Source organism: Triturus cristatus, chromosome 11 (assembly GCF_964204655.1).
Source record: "Triturus cristatus chromosome 11, aTriCri1.1, whole genome shotgun sequence".
Classification (NCBI taxonomy): Eukaryota; Metazoa; Chordata; class Amphibia; order Caudata; family Salamandridae; genus Triturus; species Triturus cristatus.
In genome coordinates, this window is record NC_140594.1 from 1,072,120,448 (window position 1) to 1,072,142,850 (window position 22,403).

Below are 22,403 nucleotides of genomic sequence, written 5' to 3' on the forward strand. Positions count from 1 at the left end.
AATATTAAGTGCATGTGCTCTTAACCCTAAAATACGTAGAACTTGGCTAATCCCTGATTGACAAAGTTAACTCTGCTATAAAACCATAGTATATTGGTATAGAAACTGCACCTATGGCAAGGAAAGTTAAATGTCACCTCTGAACTGCAGCACATATTGTGCCATCCACTAATGTCACAAGAAAACATGGATTAAGGCTTACCACTTTAGCTTGACTGCTGCAGTTTAAACCTGAGACCTGTTAAAACACCCATGTTTTGATAGGTAAAAACCTCCCTTTAAAATATTAGTGAGACTTCCCTATGTATGCCTTGTTGCTTATGATATTTAAAGAATGTCACCATGTCCATAGAGCAGGGGTCTTCAAACTAGAGTGCGGGCCCCCCTGGGGGGTCTCAAGTGATCCCGGAGGCACCAGACTCTGGCCAAAAGAAGCATTATGGTGATAACAGTGCTTTGTTTCCAGAGGAAAATAATTAGCTGCAGTAAGCCATTCTGGAATGGCCCATCACTAACATCTTCTGTTATTGTTATCCTGGCTGGGAGAAGGTGTCAAAAGGGAAGGGACTCCAAATATTCTTCAAACTCCCCATCCCCATTTCTAATAAATACACCGTGGATACTTATACATGAATATCATTGAATTTGTAAATGCTGAAAAGAACTTAACTGCAATGTAGAAATGAGTCTAGACATATTTAAACATATGCAATATAATAGAATAATTGTGAAAAATGTTGGGGGGGGCTGATGATTTTTTTTTTCTCGCAGGGGTGGGTATGGTATTAAATAGCTTGAAGACCACTGCCACAGAGTGACAAGGCCCTAAAATATATTTTCACGGTGGCAGGGATAGCTGTCCTATGTACAGAATAAAATACTAATACTGAATTTTGGGGATGGGACTAGAAACCACTTTTTCATTGACAGTTAAAAATCTAATTCAGTGGTGTAGTCAGATTTTAATAATTTCTAAAAGTGGCTTTTAGAAAGCTACCCTTTCCCCTGCCTAAAGTTCCTGGATGCTAATTAACTCTCCAGTTTCTCTCAGCCTGTTCTCATCCCGGAAATAAGTGTAAAAGAGGTGAAAAATGCCTCCCCTGAGCAAACAATAGGAAAGCCTGGAAGAGAAGACACAGCTCCTCTGACCTCTACCGAATATGCAGAGTGGGGGTGTGGGCTGACTGTCAAATCCTGCTCAACAGGTTGTTGACCTACATCTAATATTTGGGGCATACTTGAAAGAAAGAGAACAGGAGGCCAAGAAAATTCTCGTGTATCGCCTGTCTGGTTGATGAAGTGCCCTGCTTTTGCCCTACCAGACTTCTGTTTCTGGGCTTGTTGTAGGAACAATGTGTGCTTTAATCTGGATTTTGGTGGTAGCTGTGGAAAGACACTAGATGTCTCCAATATTTCCACAGCTCACGAAGCCCATGTTTAGTGTTGTCGAAGACTTCCACCATCTTGGCATTTTGGGCCTGTTTGCAGTAAAGCAAACATGAACTACTGTAAAAGTAGGTAGGTAACAAGCTGGAAATCTTTACTACATTGGCAGAGAGGAACTACAAGAGTCTTATAGTGTCTCCTACCCAAATGCTGGTGAACCCTACAATGCTGGACCCTCACCCAGCCTTCCACAGAACTCTGCTGGACTTGTAAAAGGATACCAGGTAGACTGAACTTTCTGCACGTCGCCTGTGACTTATGAGATAGGCCTGAGCAGGTTGGACACCCTTCCACTTGAAATCCAAAGGCAGAAAGATTCTCCAAGGATCATAAAGCTGGTACCACGCGTGGCTCCAGAAACATACCAAGCTGAAGATGACATTCCTGCAAAGAGTCCCAGCTGAACAGTGGCAACTGGACCTGGATTGGACTTTGCTTTTGACACCCGGAGAGTCTATCAGTGACCCCCCTGAGGTCCTGGGGGTCTTAGAAGTGTAGTTCTGTCATTGTCTAGACACCAAAAGACATTAAGGAGCTTTTTTCAAAAGTTTTGTTCCAGTGCTCTAAAGCTTCAAGGGGAGAAACCACGAAAAGTATCTGACCAGCAGTTCCAATGGTTAGGTTTGTTCCGCGTGGAGAAGGGATTTTCGTCAGTCGACCTCAAACTGTGTCTAGGTCATGGTTCACTGTGACCATTAACCACCATTGGTGCTTTGTGATTTTTCTGCAATTTTCACATAAATCTTTAGAGATTTACATCTCCGCTTCCCCTTATTGAGTTTCTGTCATTTTGGTGTCATGTTGTTAATTTAATTCAACTCTATTTTCATACCTTAGAGTGAGCTTTTTATAATTGCGGTTTTTCTGTCTTTCTTTTTCTCTGTCTTTACGCTGGGTGTGTTTCACTCTCTTGCTATATATGAGTAAATATTTAATGTGGAAAAATAAGTCCCAGTCCCTAAAAATAAGTGCTGGTTGCCCCACTGGCAGCCACCAGCTCAAATTAAGCACTACTTGAGGGCCACATTGTTTTTTGAAATCCCTGACCATTGAACTAATAACTAACACCGTACGGAATAAAAAAATACTTGATCATTAAGTTGAGTTTTTCACAACGGTATTTTCTATTTCCTATATTATCTGAAAGATTAGAAAACGAACACTTACAAACATTAGTAGATGTTGTCCCTGCATAAAGCCTAAAAATTGTTTTGAATAAATTATAGAGCAATTAGTTCTCTATAAATAACTTGTTCTGCTACTTATTTGGAGATATTCGTGTTCTGTATTCAAGTCCAGTGATCCATAGAAAGTTTAAGCTAATTGCCAACCAATCTTCAGTTATTTACTTGTTCACTCCTCCTGAGATGACTTTGTAAACTTCTCTGCTATTCCTTTTAACCCCTTCCACGGATCTCTGCCCCGGTATTTTCACTTGCTGTACGATTTCCTAATCACAAGCACATGAGACTTTGCAATTAGTCTCCGTTATGTCAAACTGAAATAAAATCTGATGCATAGTTGACTTTCCAAAGAAAAAAAAAATATATATATATATATATCTCTATATATATATATGTTTTTTTAAATAAAAACAACAAGCCTTGTTTTTCCTAGGAGAAATATGAAATGTTTTATTTGTTAAGAGTTTTTACTACGCTGTTATTTAAAGAATGTCAAGAATATCGAGAATAAAAATATACTTATTATCACATTCGTTTCCAAGAAGTAGTTAATTCCTGAGTGAACTGCACAAAGATGTCACGTGGTCAGCTCTGCAACTGATTCTGTATCACATTCTGGGGCAGATTTACAATAGCCGGCGCATCCCTGCATATCAGCAGGGATGCGCCAGTTATTTTGCGTCACGGCAGACACCTCTTGCTCCACCATGGATGCGCCGCATTTACATTGCGGCACACCATGGGGCAAGAATAGACAGATGCGTGACGCATCTGCTGCCGTAAAGGTGACGCATTGCTGGAGTCGCGTTGCAAGCGCGACGCAGCTCCAGCAAGGCTCGGGGTATCCCTATGCCTAACATGCTGCGTCAATCCTTACGCCTGCTTCAAGCAGGCGCAGGGTTTTGACGCAGCATGGCCGTAAAAGTGACTGAGTGAAATCTTGTAGATTTCACACAGCCACTTTTAGGAGGCGTTCCTGTGCCGGAACGCCCCCCCCGGTGCCGAAACGCCCACATGTGGCGCAGGGCTTCACAACGTGGCGCATCTCCCTAGATGCGTCACGTTGTAAATACCCCGCAGCATGGCGCTGGCTTTGCGCCACCGCTGCGTCACAAAAGAGACTCAACGGCGGCGCAAATGTGGCGTACGGGGCTTGTAAATCTGCCCCCCTGTTTTTCCGAGGCTTCAAATGTTTTCCTGAACATCATTATACAGGTAGCCTTTTCCTAATGTTAGGTGAGCCCTGTGCAGACACCTCTTTAGCCTAACTGAATAAAAGACTTTCTATTTCATATACATTACTCAAGATGAAAGATGCAAATTGGAGCACAGCAAATGCATGCCTAATCTTGCTGGGTTTTGTGCAGCCTAAAAACCTTATAACATATGGCTTCCTTCCTATGCATAAGAGGCCGCCCCCTCCAGTACCTGTCAACGGTACCCAGATTACTGACTGTAATGAACGCAGGAGCCTTGGCTGGTCTGCCTGGGAATGACAGGCACTTTCTCAGAGAGACGAATCTTCACATTTGAGATAATTTTAGTTGACAGTGATTCGGTTTTGGTATGCAGAACTGAAGAGTGGGGTGTCTCATTTGTAATGGTGTTCTGAATTGTTGTCCATAATAAACTTTTCCCATAAAGTTAAGAAAAATTGCAACCACAGCTGAGTTTGTGTTCTGAGCATGCCTGAGCGAAATTGCATGACTTTTGGTGGGTTATTTGTGTAATTTTCATGAAAATTACAGGTTTTAAGGAAATTATGATTGGGGGGGTCGTCTGCATGAGAGCTATACGTGAGGTGTGCCCTTGCATACAAATTTCATATCTGATACTTGTTCAGTGTATTTTTCAACAGTTTCTGAAGTCCTTCAGTGCATGTTGCCAGCACAGCTCCAGCGGGGAGACACAAACATTCCCCAACATACATTTTCGGCTCAAACTAATCTCTCCTGAGGATGAAAATACAAAAATGCATTTATTTATTTCCCATTTTTACGTATTCCACTTTTCTTTTATAAACTGCAAGTAAACTAGATAGGTCTCGTCCCTCGGTAAATCAGAACAACATGGGGCCCACGGCAAAATCCTCACAAAGAACTAGCATGGAAATATAACAAGTACATTTTCATAGCAAAAAACATAAACAATTCAACAGCTGTCTCTGCATAAATCATGAGTGAAGGTTAAAAAAGAATAATATGTTAAGCAATGGTGCAGTTTTGAAGAAAGAAACATTGGCGAGAGGCATAGGCTCGCGGATTGGGAGGGACAAATACACAGATTTGAGGCTATGGAAAAGATGAGGGGTGCACGATACAAGGGGAGGGGGTGATATTAGACACGAAAGACAAGGAAGAAAACTGATATCTAGATTAATGAGCATCTGAGAGTATTACAGCAGTGATTAGGCTAGAATGAGTTTACCCAGAATGAAGCACAAAAGAAGGGGCTCAAGATGAAGAGAACAGAAAAAGTGAAAGGTAACTACAAGAATTGGAAAGGTTTTCAGGAGGTAGGTGACAGTGTCATACATAAACAGTAAAGAAAGCAATGGCAACACCAATATTCAAGGGATGGATAACTGGGAGGCGTTAATCAGATGGTCACCACAGACCAGCACCCAGGACCAGCGGGACTATTTACAAGCGAATTGCGAAGTGTGGCGTTAAGCAGAAATTGCTAACACCACGCTCTGCGATTCGGAAAACGCAGGGATGCGCCGTGTTTACAATGGTATGGCACATCCCTGCATTTTCCCTAGTGCTGGTACTAAACTCAGCTGCATAGCGCCAATGCAGGCACCCTTGCACCATAGTGCAAGGGTCCCTGCGTTGAAGGAATGATTGTTTATGTGCAGGAGCGTGTCCCTCCCTGCACATGATCACTAATGGTGATTTGCAACTCGTCTGTGTGCCGCATTGAGCAGCAAACATAGAGGGTGCAAATCGTCATTTTTTGAATGATTGTTTATGTGTAGGAAGGGACACCTTCTTGCATATAAACAATCATTCATGTCGATTAGCTGTTTCTATGTGTGCTACATTGTGGAGCACACATAGAAACAGCAAAAGCGAGGAGAATTTAAACATCTCTCCTCGTTTCACCATGCTAAAAACAGCTTTTCCCTGGTCTTAATTTTGGCGCTGCCCCATCTTTACGCAACCCTTGTAAATAGGGGGCAGCATCAAAATCAATGGGTGTTGCAGCGAAACACCCACCGCAACACCTATTGCCCGCCCCTTTCACGCTAAGTGTAGCGTGAAAGGGGGCTTTATTTACAAGGCAGTGTTAAGCCACGTTAAGTGGCTTTACGCCACCTTGTAAAGAAGGTGAAGGGATTATTGCCACAGGAAAGTAAAAAAAAATGACGTTCCGGTAGCGATAAGCCCTTGTAAATATGCCCCCAGGTGTCTAGAGGGCCTGAACTAAGCCATACAAAAGTTGCAATATCATGGTGCAAAACGTGTAAGTGCAAAAAAGGGCATACTCTTGTAGGGGAAAATGTTTAGACCAAAGAGGACTTAGACACGTGGGTCTTCCATCTCTTGGGAAATTAGAGGAGGTCGTTCGAGCATCTTAGGACAATTGGTAGTGGGTTTTAAATGAATTGAGATGATTTTTTTGGTTTCTAATGGAAATGTATCAAGACTTCTCAAGTTCTTATTCCTGCAAGAGATTTTGAGAGCAGCTTTGATGACTTCTGGGCGCTGGTTGTGAATAGGCTTAAAAGTGATGCATGTTAGCTTGAATTGTATTCTTAGTTCTCTAGAGAGACAATGAACATATTCTAATACTGGTGTGAGAGTTGGTCATACATTCTTGTTCCCAGGAGAGCGTGTAGAATTGTTTTGATAGGCACTGAACAAGAACTAGAAATGTCTGAGAGAAAGCAGTTGTCATAGTTACAACAAGAAAAAAGACTGACTTGTGCAACTGTGCAGACGTTCTTAAAATGCAGGAGAGGTTTAGGATTATATGCCAAGCAGAGTGAGGGCCTTACAGGCTTAGCAGTGTGCACTATTTGTGAGTTCAAGCACACGCGGCAATCAATCCACAGGCCGAATGATTAAGTTCCATCATCCAGGATGGGTCTAAGCTGTCACTGCAGCTGTAAGTAAGTGCAGAACTCAGACAGCTATTCCATGTTAAGTGTGGATTTTTGATTGGTCTTTAATGAGGGCAACTTTGGTTTTCTTTGAATTTAGCTTTCGGAAGTTAATTGAAATCCACGTGCAAAGCTTAGCTAAACAATGTTTTAGAGTGCAGATGTACCGTGGAGATTAAATCTAATTTGTATATATGATTGAGTATCATCAGCATAGTGGTGAATTTCCTAGATGATGTCTTCATGGAAGAATGTTAGCCAAATTATAGGACCAGTTGTTATCCATGAAATTTAAAAGTGATCTATGGAGTATCAGGAACCAATCTGGGAAGATGAACGTTGGAAAGCGTACCTCTCTCTGCAGGACACACAGAGGCAGCTGGACCCCAACAATCCCCAGAAATCACCTGATGAACACTGAACCTGAGACACCAGTGCTCATCCGATAATCTCAAGGGAAGGGGTTTGGGAACAAACAATGAGCTAAAATAAATAGTTAAAATAAAAAGCTAAATTAAAGAAAGAAGCAACTGGTGAGTGTTCGTGCCAGCGAAGAAGCAAACTCCGGGTCGCAGACCAATCTAGGACATCTGTCCTAAAGCTAGGAATGAGTGAGACCAGCTCCTGTAGCAGTAGTAAAAGACATCAATAAGAACACAAATAATCAATGACATAAATCATGCATAAAATCAGAAAAGGGAGGAGGAAGAGGTATTCGCTAGGTTCACCCTTCTTCTTAGGTAATAAACTCACAAAAAAACGGAATACCGGAAAATTGAACCTAGCTATGGGAGAAAAAATGAGAAAAATATATTTCCACTTAAGTTGAGTAGAAGACCAATAGTCTCCGGAATCGGATCTATTCTGGAACCACTCTCCAAGTCTCCAAGTTTGCAGACGCATTTCTGCGTCCACTCACACAGGGAACAGATACTTACCTGCAAGACACCAAGGCAGTACTATGCCTTCTCCAGGATTTACGCTTTTGATTGACATAGACGTGGAGAGCCTCTATACTAGTTTACATCACAAGGAGACTCTGGACATCATAGAAGAGGTCATTTTCGAGCATCAGTGGCCTTACCACACACCTAGACATGTGGTCCTGGAGTGCTGTAGACTGGCATTAACCGAAAATGTATTTCGCTTTGAGGAGACATTATTCCGTCAGCAACACGGGACCAGCATGGGCAGCACCTTCGCTCCTAGTGTTGCGGGGCTTTATGTACACCATCTTGAGAAGCATAGCATATTACACCACTTTAACCCATACAACAACCATATACTTTCTAAAATTCACGTATACGAGGATACAACTGGTTTTCCTGGATCTGAACATTTTAGCAGTTGATGGCTTACTTAAGACCACCACTCATTTCAAACCTACTGCTAAGAACTGTCTCTTAATTTATGACAGCTTCCACCCGAGCCAACTAAAGGAGAACCTCCCTTATGGACAGTTCCCCCACCGCTGGAGAAACTGCACAGAAAAAGAAGATTACAACATCCAAGCCAAGGAACTATCAGAGAAACTGATAGCGAGAAAATACACTCGGCAACTAGTATCCAAGGCAAGAAAGAGAGCTGCTAACAATCATAGAGAGGCACTCCTCGAAACACACCGCAAGGATGAAACTGAAAAGGATAGGAGGCCGATTTGCATTACCACGATCAATGTAGCATTTGTCCGTGTTGCAAAGATAGTGAAAAAACACTGGCGTACCCTGAACAGTGGGACCTTGGATATACCAAGACCAATGTTCTCCCACAGGAAGGGGGAGAACTTGAGAGACATACTGGTACATACACGCCCCAAACCAACAACTGACAATGCGGGGGCACAGCGTGTACTACACTCACTACCGGGGGGAATCACCCCGGTAGTAATTGCAGTGTCTGCCACCTAACATTTCCCACCAAAAAGGTGGTCTTCAATACCAACATGACATGGGAACTGCGCAAATTCACAATTTGCAATACCTCAGGAATCTTGTATTTGATCACCTGCACTTGCAACTTACACTACGTGGGTATGACTACTAGGAAGGTTAGCACTAGTATAGTGGAACACTGCAGTAACATCAGGTGTAAGCGAGGTACCACTAAGATGACAACGCACTTCATTGAGAAACAACACACCCCCAATGATCTCAGATGGGTAGTGTTGGAACACATGAAGCATGTAGAGAACCTGTAAACACAGACTTCTCAAGAAGAAACAATGCTGGGTGTTCAAACTACGTACTGACACCCAGGGCTTGAATGATAATATCCCTTGGGGTCAATTTGCTAAGTAAACATACCCAATAGATATACTATCCATAGGGATTGATTCACCCCGATCTCCAGTTTTAAATGAAATATCATTTTTTCCATCATTGTTCATTACTTTCAGCACCTAGCACACTATCTGAAACTATCGTCCCCACCCTTTTTTATAAACAAAAGAGGCAGCAACTGCTCGTGTTAAGGTAACTCTCCATACTCTTAAGATGGCCGCCGGTTTTGCCATACCCAACGGCCATTTTGTTTTTCACGCCGCTCTAGTGAATTCAACAATGAATGAATGAATGCGGAAGTATAACTAGTCACACCCTCGGGGAGACGCGTTAATATGCGGTCTCAAGGGGTGCGAGTAGGTGCTTAGCCGAGTAGCGCTCTAAGTAAGTGCATGTTACATATTCCTTCACAGCAGAGATACCACTTAGCGGTTTTGACCGTTTGGCAGTTCCTAAACCGCAAGGACACATCGGGTAATCCCCGTTTTTCAACAGCATTTTTCCACAGGGGGAAAGAATAACAATACATATGTAACCCTTACGATTCACAGAGTGTGACTACGAGCCCCTCTACCTTTCCAGACGATGGGGCACAGTTGAGCCTCATAATAGTATGTGACTTTATATGTACATTTTCATAATGTGATGTTGAATGTCACGTGGTTCTATGTTATGTAAATTACACCTAATCACTATCTCTATCAAGAGACACTAATTTCAATTTTCTTTTATATAGCACGACGGAACACAAGGTAGTTGTTAAGACTACACCCACCATTGAGGAGCATTCTGGAAGGCACATGTCTAACAGTATTCTGTTTTATTTCCTACAGATACTACGTACCATTAAGTTTAACCGTATGTATTTAGGACACACACAATAGGTGTGGTTCCCCCATTTTATTTCACCTAATTTACAGGGCACCGAGGTGTGGTATGCACAGGGCTGGCCCCTGTGTGGTCCTGACAAAGAGCTCTGTTGAGGCTCGAAACATGTTGACTCACGCTAGGAACAGTACACAAAGTAGGGGAGGTGGAGGGTGTAAGACTAGGTCGCCCTCCTTACGTATACATTGCGGTCCGGCGGGGAGAGTTCTAGGTGCCCAGACACGGCGTCCCCAACATTGAAGATTGTTTCATAGGGAGACACCGCCCCCCGAGTCCATGGAGCGCAACCTCGCACATAACAAAATGTACAACGTGACTTAGGGAACGTATGTATTAATTACGCATGCTTTATTAGTAGCAGAGTTCACTTTATTTTCTTTATTTTTTCACTATCTCTACTTTTTCCTATTAAGGTTTATTAGGAGTGGCAAACACAGGACTGGTCCATGTGTGGTCCTGATGAAGAGCTAGGGGAAGCTCGAAACATGTTGATCATACACTGAATTCCTACTCATCACAGTCAGGTTTCCCAGTGCAACCCCCCTTTTAGACATACCAACCTAGGAGCAAGAATAAAAGTTGTTTATGCCCACTAGCAACGTATGTTTAATCACTTTCTAACCACTGCACCACACACTGCACCACACATAGTCTTCCACTAAAAGTGCTACTACATAATTCCGCTAGTCGTAGCACGCCCCAGTTTGTAGAGAACTGGGATGGACGCCATTGGACAGGCGCCTTGGCGTTAGTAGCACAACCTATAATTTATCTGGAATTTGGATTAATTATCTAAAATATTAGTGTGCATGTTGGCATCAGTTTTGTATTTCTACAAGCTATGTTTTGACATTTTCTGGGTTTCCATTCAAACTTTTAATCAGATGGAAATGCGACCTTGGCCATCTCTGCTTCTTTTTTGTATATAAATATATATATATATATATATATATATATCCAACAAGTAATGCTCCCCAGGCGTGGCTGAATCGTTGTAGCCTCAAACCAAGAGATCACAAACACGGACCAGATTTCTTACTGCAAATGTATTCGCTTGTTCGCAGAATTGTCGCCATAACGTTTCGGCTCCCCAAGAGCCTTGTTCACATGGCAACCTATACAATCAATCTACTTCCTTAAATAGGAAGACAAGAACTCTACACGTGATATGTGTCAGCATAAACATAGACAACAGACTTTAACAGACTGAGGTTTCAAGAGCTGCAAACTTGATGCATATTTCATATCGTGCTTTGTAATTACCCGAAGGTTAACCAAAGTCTACAATCACAGGGTGAACCACTGTAATACAAATAAATTATGAAGCATCATATTAAAATAGCTTGCTGAATTATGCAGTGACCAACTCGGAATGCCACAATTGCAGTAAAGTGTTATGAATTCATTATACATTGTCAATAAAAGCTGATAAGTCTAAATGAATCTTATATTAACATGAAAACCTCGTAATGTCTGTGTCCATTATAGATCACGGGTTTAATTTCCCATATGTTCATCTTATAGTCTGTGTCATTGTAACTCACGGGATAAATCCCCTTATGCTCTGTGTTGAGTTGCTCTTGCCCTATTGTACACTGCAGATCCCTGCAGTGTGCGAAAGTGAGGAAATGTATATAGTGCAAATAACGCCAATAAATAAACACATCATCAAATAATTTAACATCACATCAAAGACATATAATTAAATTCCTCTAAAATTCATATATAAAAATGCGAACGTTAAAAGCATTGATAATAGAAAGTTACAAATATTTTGGAAGTGCGAGGTATGTAAAACATACATCAGAGATCAGCTGATTAATCCCAGTCGCCATTTTCAGTTAGACATCCACATAGTTAATACTCGACAGCTCCTATATTGTGGCTACTGTACGGTTGAGAATACCATGTGGCTGAGTGTGCTGTGGTTCTCCCGTACTCTAAAAACAGAGCCTCATTTGGTACCAATCGAACTAAGGGCCACCCCTATGTACATATAAAGGGGTGATATGTCGCTGCTTGTGTATATCGTACCTCATCATGTTGATACCCATCAAAGCTATTTCAGCGCTATTATTTATGGGGTAGGGTGATATGCAGTACTAAATAGTACCTCCTAACCAAGTTATGGAGAGGAGAATGTGTATTGTCTGGCCTTATTTAAACGTATATCATATTGGTAATGTAAACAATATGACTGATAATAAATACATTGATGATAAAACAATAAATAGAGTATAATAAGGTTAAAATTGTTTTCCCACAACAATAAAACCATTAGTAAAATCCATTTGTTTAAAAGGCTAGAAAACAGAAACTAAAAACACATAAACAACGCATCATCATTCATATCACCCAGTACATTAATGGTGGGTAAAATATATGAGAAGTGGCCCCTAATATAAAATCGTATGTAGATCCTCAGTGATGTTAAGACCTCCTGGCGATTTGGAGTCTAGTTGGAGTATAAATTTTGTTTCCAACCGCCTTAACTTGGCCTCCCTATTGCCCCCTCGTCGACTGGCTGGTACTGCATCTATAACAAAGAAGGACAGGTCTTTACTGTTGCTGCGGTGTACCTCCTTGAAGTGGCGTGCCACCGGGTAAGTATTGTCCTGGTTAACAATGGCCCTAAGATGCTGTAGGATACGTTTATGTACCTCCAATTTAGTACTGCCTACATATCTGAGTGAACAAGGGCATTGGAGCACATACACAGCGTATTCCGTTTTACAAGTTAAAAGCTTCTCAATGCGGTGTTTCTTGTCACTAAAACCATCAATGTATTCTTTGGTATTAACCCCATGCGTACACGCTTTGCAAGTTTTGCATTTAAAAAAACCCCCATTGGTTTGAAGCCAACTAGTCTTTTCCATGATTTCAGGGTTGGTATCAACTATATGGTCTTTCATGGAGGGTGCCCTGCTAAAAGTTACAGTTGCTTTACGTGGTAGGGTAGGACCCAAAATGGGGTCACTAAGTAGGATGGGCCAATTTTGATTGAAAATCCGATACAGTTCTTTGTGTTGTTTATTAAATCCTGTTATAATTCTGAAATCATTCGTTTGCTTCTGTGTTACTTGGATCGCTGTATCACTATTAATCGTGTGATCATATTTGTTAAGTAAATCTATTCTAGGTCTACTACGGGATTTACTTACGGCCCTGTCAATTATTTTTTCTGAGTAGCCACGTTGTAAGAATCTAATTTTACTAGCTGCTTGAGCCTCTTCTAACACAATCTCATTGCTGCAAACCCTACGAAGTCGTAGCATCTCACCGTAAGGTATACTAGTGATGAGGTGCTGTGGGTGAGCACTGGTAGCATGTAATATAGTGTTACCTGCCGTCTCTTTTCTGAAAAGTTTGGTTTCAATGGCACCATTAGATATATACACCTCGGTGTCCAAAAAAGTAACACTGCTCTGGCTCATGCTGGCTGTAAAGCTGAGATTGAGGTTATTGTTGTTGATGGACCTAACAAATTCCTTATATATATATATATATATATATATATATATATATATATATATATATATATATATATATATATATATATATATATATATATATATATAAGTCACGAATCCTTTTGTTCTGAATTCCAAGAACACAGGTACAGACCACAACGTGCTGGTATCGTTATTGTTGCAAATTTATTTTGGTTTCAATTTGGCATGACGCGTTTCGGTCGTGTTGCCACGACCTTGATCACATGACACGCCCAGAACCAATGATAGTTTATATAGAGAGTGACACAGTGGTAAACAAAACCCCTCCTGCAAAGTCAACCAATCAATATAGATAATAAGCACAGAAAACAGACTACAGACGTTATAGAGAACAATAATGACATTCAATTGAACAATTCATCTCTATCATTTATATATTTTAAGTACATGAGTTCTTCATGATTTAAATGTGCACAAATAAAACCATAATGGTTAAATATATGTACTCTTAACTAACAAGTGCTTTTAGAATCTTAGAGTTCTTACAGTGTGGTTTTAAGCAGAGGGCATAGAAAAAAAGAGTGAAAAAGATAATAGTGATAATGGTGGTCATTAAAAAGTTTTTTTTGAAGATTTTTTTAAAAAATCTTTGGAATATTCAGCTCAAGTGAGCTGATAAAAGAATATCTCATATACAAGGCCACTATTGCTTTCATAGCCAGGCCAAAATTGCTCCAAGATTGTATCTAATAATAAAAAGAGAAAAGAAGAACAAACGAAAATGAGGGAAAGAAAGAAAGAGAAAGAGACACTCCGTAGCGGAAGGCAGTTTACTCATCTTTGCCATCAAGCCTAGAACAGAATTGGAGGTCAAGGATCTACTTATACTTAGCAGATGTATACTGATTGCAATTCAAATAACATCTGAGTACCAACATAGTCATAAAGATGTATTAGAAGCCCGTTAAAATAGTATATTTGAGCCTCAATAGAAAGCTCAAAGATAATTTATATATAGAATTAATTTCATATATTATAAATACTCCAATAATTTATAAAGTGCATAATGCAATAAATAACATCAATCAATATAAATTAGAGTAAAATACTTTAAAACCTGGGCTAAAAAATGGTTGGAAAGATGAAATTAAAACATCGCATCTACAAATGCTAAAGTGCAAATATACTGGTGCAAAAAACGCTTAGGGCAGCAAACAACAAACACTGGTCAATAGAGCACATTGTATGTCATCCAACAGGACTGATTGACAGGTAACCTTTAAATTATTCAAATAACAGAGATGTCAACAAATGCAAAAAAAACCTCTAGATAGATAGATAGATAGATAGCAGGAGATAGACGTGCAGCACAATTAATCCTCTCCAAGCTGCAAAGCCCGAACCAAGGCAAGGACCCCATCTCAACCAGTGGTTAAAAACAAGGTAAGAACGGAGGCACGAACAGGCCCAGAGACCAACTAAAAGGATGCATAATCTAAAATCCTCCAAATAAAAAAGGGGGTACCTTGAATGGTTTAGACACTCATACAGACTCATAAAAGCAGTTATAAGAAATTATGTAGGTCTTCTCCTGTGTTTAGCCCATTTGGCATCTTGGTGTCTAATAATACTATGTAGTGAGATTCAAGTTGTCTAAGTCTCTTTTCACGGTTGCCTCCCCTAATCAGTTTAGGTACTGAATCAATCACAAAATATTTTAGGTCATTAAGATTGTTTTGATGGACCATTTTGAAATGACGTGCTACAGGGTAGTTAGGATCCGAGTTCACAATTGCACGTAAATGTTGCAGTATACGTGCAGACACTTGTAATTTGGTACTTCCAATATACTTTATATATATGGGAACGCAAAGGAGATTTCACCGCACTCCCAGAGATGTACTTAAAGATATCTTTATTGTTTTCCTTCCCAAGAGCAGATCTATTCACCACTACGCGTTTCAACTGTCGTCTTCCTCAGGTGGTGCTTGATTGCCTTCTTTTATTCTGCCGTGCCTTCAGTTCAGTACTAGGCATTGTGGGATTTAGAACTGCTCTTGGGAAGGAAAACAATAAAGATATCTTTAAGTACATCTCTGGGAGTGCGGTGAAATCTCCTTTGCGTTACCTTATGACTGGGGGCATGTGGTCTTACCCCTCAACACCACACCAGCAATAGAGCGCACCGCCTGTGGACCACAAGTTGCTCTAGAATATATATATATATATATATATATATATATATATATATATATATATGACGTACAGGTAGGTAGGTAGTTAATAGGACCAGGTTTCCATAGGAATAGCATTTTTTTTTGTTTTGCTTATAACTTTGGATTCGTTTGATGAATCTTCATGAAATTTTCCAAATTAATTCTTTGTTCATATCTGCTCCTATGTTGAAAGTTGGGGGTGATTCGTCATGGGGGGGCGAGAAAAAAGGGGGGACCCTTAACGTGTTTTTTCCATGTTAATTTCCATAGGAAACTTTAGACCAGGCTACAGGTCGAACGAGTGAATTTGGCAGGGAGAAGGGGCTTGGTCTAGAAAACATGTTTTTGTTTATTTGGTGTAAATCCGTTTAGTAGTTTTGGAGAAATATCGAAATTTACAGATATCGATATTTGGGAATTCTGCCATCTGATTGGGTGAGGCGTTACGAGCGCGAGCTTGCTGCTTATTGGCTGCGAGCGGTGCGAGCGGTTGCAACTAGGAAGTGTTGGCTGCCTTTTTTTGTGATTCTGTTGAAGCGAGTTAGGGTAAAAAAGGGCGAAAAGAGTAGGAAAGCGGAGGGTACGAGCGCTGTGAGCTCTGTGGGGTGGTTAGGGTGTGCTATACAGGGAGTGTGAAGCAATGTATTCACCCCGAGCGGTGTGAAAGTGCTGTTTTGCCCAGAGTGAGATGGTGCTGAGGTGAGGTGCCTGTACACTCGGGATGAAACCGTGAGCTGATTGCTGTAAACTGATGTGCTCTGGGCGCAGTAGCATACTGGCTGCTGTAGCATAGCTGTGCAAGTGGTGTTAGTATGGATTTAGACTATAGCGGAGTGGCAAGCAAACTACTCACCCCTACCGGTCTGAAGACTCAAATGGAGTGTTTTAGTAAGCAGGAATAAAGAAATAATCGTGAAGAATATAATGCAGAATGCCACAGAAGACAAATGGTGAAATCAGGAGTGTTTAAGAAAGTGGCTGTGTGGGATAAAGCGATGGAGTCTGCAAGTTATATAAAAAGTGTCTTTATTTCAGTGCCATAAATGGACCCACTGGTGTAAGAGCTAAGGTATCCAGCGGAGGCAAACTCCAACCGCTTCTGCTGTATTCAAACCTAAGCTCCTGCATCAGTTAATTCCGCATTACATGTTAAAGTTCCATGTGACATAAACAATACCTATTAGACATGAATGACTGTAAGTTGTAGAATGAAAATAAAAGCAGGATACGATTACCACACTGTGCCAACCAGTTCCTAAACAATGCTGTGTTTTTTTATCTTGATCACCAGCTCGTGAGCAGAGGCTGAGGATGAGCTAATATGTGTGAAAGGGCTTTGTGGATAACAGGCAGAGAGATGGTTGTACAAAGAATAGACATGGTTTCAAAATGGATGTCGGGTTTAGGCTAATTTAGCAAGTAAAAAGCGTATTTGCATAGCCATACATCACCCATCCCTGGTTAGTCTGGAGATGTAAGGGGCAATAATGAAAACAGAGTTGACAAAAAAAAGTTCAAATGCCTAAGCATACTTAGAAAGCTATTATATGAAAATAGTTCAATTGAAGTATATTAAAAAAATGTATAGGAAAAAGTCAAAAAAGTTGGAAAAATCACTCCAAGAATAAAGTGAATTTCTTACAAGTCTTGGAGATTGCAGTCCGGAAGTTCTTCAGCGGCTTGAGATGCGTAATGTTCCGAGAGGCGATTGTAGCCATCATGTGAGAAAAGCGAAGCGATCCAATCAATATCCTCGAAGGGACAGTAATGTTCCTCGAATGTTGGAACGCAATTTGAATTGGCAGGCAATCTGCGATGTTGTAAAAGGTCGCACGTTGCAGGAGATCTTTCGCGGCTGCGCAGAAATCCTATTCCGCCAGGATACCTTTTTGCGTTGCATCCGACATTGCTCCACTGCCCAAACAATCAAGTGCATGGTTTTCAAGATACTCCATTACCTGCTGGATATCGGGAGCGTTTGCTGGGATGTTGGCAAGGCATAGATCCATTCGCCAGTCAAATGGGCAAGTTTTGCAATAGAAAGATGGTTGCACGCAGATTGTTTATGTGTAAATAAATGTCATGTTGTAGCTGGCTCCGATAATAGATAGAGGCAGGCTGCCGAAAAGTTGTTCCATTTTTTCACGGTATTGATGTAGCTTTGCGTAGAGGCGTGTTCTGTCGGACATGCTTGTTACCACAGGGAGCAAAGCCATTTTTTACAAGCCAAAATAGTAGTAGGATGGCCTCAAACAGAGCGAGAATTATGGGCACTGTTCCTGTTATTCCAGAGATGATCGAATGAATGAAGTCTGATATACCAAAAACAGTTTGAAAGCCAGTGACAAGGCCGGAGGAGACAGTGTTAAAAAAGTGTGCCAGAGCTTAAATGTCAGATGTGTTGAAAATTGTGTAACAATTCACAAAGTGTAATGGGAGGTTCGTATTTAAAAGGGAGTGTATTTTACTTGAAGTTTGTGCTATCTGCAGTCGATAAAATACTTTTGGAGAAGTGAGGGACACTTCTGTTTGAAACAAAAGCGCTTTCAGTTTGCTTCGTTTAATAAAATCTGTTTTCAAAGTAGGTATTGAAGGCCAAGTTGAACTTTGGGAGTTACTTTGTGTGGATGGGAATAGAGATTGCCACAGGAAGTTATCTGGTTTGAAACAGTAAGGACATACGGTATGCCAGCTCACATTGCGATTGCCATTGTGGTCCCACTTTTCACCTGCGAGAAAGTTCTGTATCCTCTTTAACACAGCGATATGTAAATGGGAGAAACCACTGCTCGTAAATAAATGTGCTACCTTATATATTCACATACAACATGACAAACAACATGTACACCTAGCAGACACAACAACACTACGTACTCTGGGGACCGTGGCTAGCCATGCACACAAACCAAACATAGCACCTCTGCCACACAATGCAGAATGCCGGGACAGATGGGAGCAAAGTATGTGCGAAGGTGGCAAGTCATTCTCGATTATAAAAGTATACAATGCAAAGTGTTCAGGGAATGTGCCGGACAGACTTGAGTATGCAGAGCACAGACATGTACATGTCAACATACACTGATGGTCTATTGAGTGAAGTGGACACTGGACGCAACCAGGATAGTACAGTCATTAGGGAAGATTACGAAAACATAGCGCATACGTGCCCCCCCCTCCAAATCTTTAGTGTAGTGGGCTGGCTCGGCGTACGTAGGGGTATGAATAAAAGGCACGTTTCCCTGGGTGTGGTTCTCTTCCGGAATGGCAAATGTGTCTGCCAGGTCTGCGCCGCTTACACCGCCACGAATGTTGACCTCGTGAGTGAAGGTGGCTGTGAGAATAATGCTCTCAGCCTGCTGCTACCCAGAAACCGTCATGGCCACTGCGACGCACATATGCCCCCATAGGCCCACCACGTGCCGGCGGAAGCTTTTGGGCCGAGATCTGCGAGCTGGGAAGGCTCCTGAGATTAACACTGGCTACCGCGACACAGGCTGACAACGCCCAGCCTGAGGCCCAGCACTGTGGAGTGCTCTGTATTCTACTAACACAGTAGTCCAACAGGTACCAACAGTGGAACGGTGTCTTGATCCCAAAATTGACGATGTTAGACCTGCATCTGAGAGTGGAGATGAAGGTACTCCCTTCAACCAGGTGCAACCAACTCTAGATCCCAACAGTGGAACGGTGTCTTGATCCCAAAATGGACGATGTGCGATATTACCTGCTGCTTGTTTTTCACAGAACTCCCTCTGTTGAGGTGCATCACACTCTGTGCTTCCGTAGCTAACTGCTGCACATGATTATTAGGCTTGGTTGACTGTAGTCAGTGGAGTACCTCACGGTACAGCAGGTCCGAACAGTGAAACGGGGTCTTGATCCCACAATGTACGATGTTAGAACTGCATCTGAGAGTAGGGGTGGGCGGAATTTGCGAAGTTGCCTTTCGCAAAATTCCGCGAAACGGCACAAAATCTCCACAAGCACGCGAAATTGTGCGTGCTCACGGAGATTTTGCTGCACCCATCTAGTAGCGCCTGTAAAGTGGTGCTACTGTGTTTGCGTGGGCTAAAGCAAGATGCCCCCTTTCACACCCCAACTGTTCAGTGTCCAGACTGCACTGCACTGGGACAGGTTAGCGTGTGCTCCTCTCCGCAGTCCCTTCACAGCACAGGAGAAGGAGGTATAACCACAGGTTATACCTCTCTGTATTTGAATCCCCCAGTGCCACAGAACTTGCAAATTACCAGGATTCCTAGCAGCAGGGAAACAAAAGTTCAGGAGGACCAGAGTTTTCAGTGCAGGAAACAATCGCTAGGCCATTGCAGATCCAACAGGCCAGGCAATGTAGGAGGCAATAAAAGCAGTCCACGCTGAGCTTTCAGTCAGAAATCAGAGGCCATGATCCAGCTTGTACGCAGCACAGGAGTGCATTGTCATCGGTAAGTAATCCAGGTCTCACAGGAAGATCCCAGCAGCATGGGCTGAAGCAGCAGAGGTATTAGCCAGCTACACTAGCGCAGCAGCCGTCAGCCAAACCAAGGAGCCAGTGCACCTGGCGTAGCCAGGACCCAGGTGTACATTGGCACCCAGAGACCTGCACCCCACCGAGCACCAGAGCAGGCCATACTAAGGCCTCCGCCCCAGGCCAACCGTCCACTGTGAGAAGCTACCCACACTCCCCTACGGCCCCCTAGCAGAGAGAGCGCATGCACGCTGGATGCTGATCACGGCATGGGAAAGTGCTCCCGGAGTGATCCCCGGCCCACCTGCATCACGACCATCGCCTACTTGATAGCGCTCCAGCCGCGCTATCACTGCTCCTGCCCTGCTCCAAGCAGGTCCATAGGATTGGGCAGTGTATCTGCCAGGGGAGTGGGCTGATGCCAGCACACAGGGCAGCTCTAACGCACAGCCTGATTAGCCACACTGCTAGGCTGCACTTAGGCCACCCCCACGAGGCCTGACAGCAGCTCCCGCTGGGGCTATGATGGCATAGGCAGCTTCGAAAAACCAGGAGTGTTCACCTCTGAGGACTCACGCCTGCACCTCAAACACACCTGCAGATAGAAATCCTTTGAACAGAACGATGGAGCGGACAAGGTGAGCGAGAAATGGCGCTCCCTGTTCAGACCGCCATCTTTCCGCCGCGGATCGCGGAAGTTTCGACATTTTCGCATTCCGCGCGGAACCCGGAAATGCTTAAATTTCGCAGGTTCCGCGAGCGGAGCGGAATTTGCCGCCCACCCCTATCTGAGAGTGGAGATAAAGGTACTCCCTTCGACCAGGTGCAACCAACTCTAGGTCCTAACAGTGGAACGGTGTCTTGATCCCAAAATGGAAGATTTGCGATATTACCTGATGCTTGTTTTTCACAGAATTCCCTCTGTTGAGGTGCATCCCACTCTGTGCTTCCTTAGCTAACTGCTGCACATGATTATTGGGCTTGGTTAACTGCAGTTGGTGGAGTACACCACAGCACAGCAGGTCGGAACAGTGAAACGGGGTCTTGATTCTGTGATTGAGGATGTCAGAAGTTAAAGTCTGTGATGATTTTTGTGTACCCCCTCCAATCAGGTGCAACCAACTCCGTGCTTTCGAATCCAACGGCACGTGGCTATGAGGCGTTAATTACCACTGCCTCTGGCCTACACTGGGGTCAGCAGGGCTCACAATTCAGATCGAGTGGTGATTGTTTAATTACAGAATCCAGTAGGCAACTAACTACAACGTCTATTGAAATATACACAATAGCCTTTTAGTATACCTGCTTGAAGAACTTTTTTTAGATGACTTATAGGTCTAGTACAATGACCAAATTCTTCTTGGTAGTGGTAAAGAACACTGAATAACAGTCTACACTGTGGACAGCAGAGATCGCAATTCGAATTGTTTTGATTTATTTATTGCAAAGTTTTTTGTAATTTATGTTGTTGTATTTTGACTGTGCTCACTACTGCCTTCAATTTACACTGCAGACAGCAGTGTTCACAATTCAGATCGAGTCACTATTGTAGATGACGCAGTCCTGTAGGCAAAAGACATTGCTGAAGGCAGTGAAACCTAGGCAATCAACTGGTTTGACAATACCAAAAAACACATCATTGATATATGAAATGACTCAGTGTACATGGGGCTCTTAAACTAAAATATACATTTTATTTTTTATAAATTCATAATAAAAAAATGAAAAAATTCAGAGTAACTTAACATAGTTCATGTAACACCATAATAACAAATATATATTACATATAAAACAGTGAATACAATACATAAATATCAAACATGTACCACAAGAACATATAAAAGTAAATTCATTGTTGCTGGTTGAAATACAATGTGGCTAAGTCTTTGGACAAGACATTGCTCCAGTGCGCTCTGTCCGCACCACGCATACGCATAATCACAGGGTCCGCACACGGTTTTTGTTGCTTCGCGTATGACAAACTGGGCAGCTCAAGTCAACGCCACATGGCTGTGGGCCCTTGCTGACCGCTCTCTGGCCTACACTGCAGACAGCAGTGTTTACAATTCAGAACGAGTCTCTATTGCAGATGAGGCAGTCCTGTAGGCAACAGACATTGTTCCTAGTACGGCCCGCCCGCAGCACGCATCATCGCTGGCTGTGCACATGCTGAATGCTTCTGATGTGGCTATCTGAGTGCACTAGACCTGATGGACCCTTTATGATACAATCTTTTTGTGATTTATTTCAGATCTACTGCCTGTATCTCAGTATACCACAAGTTATGGTTCTTTTACAATAGAATCTTTTCTGTATTATTTCACTTCTAGTGTCCCTACTTTACTGCAGCACAAACTATTGACCC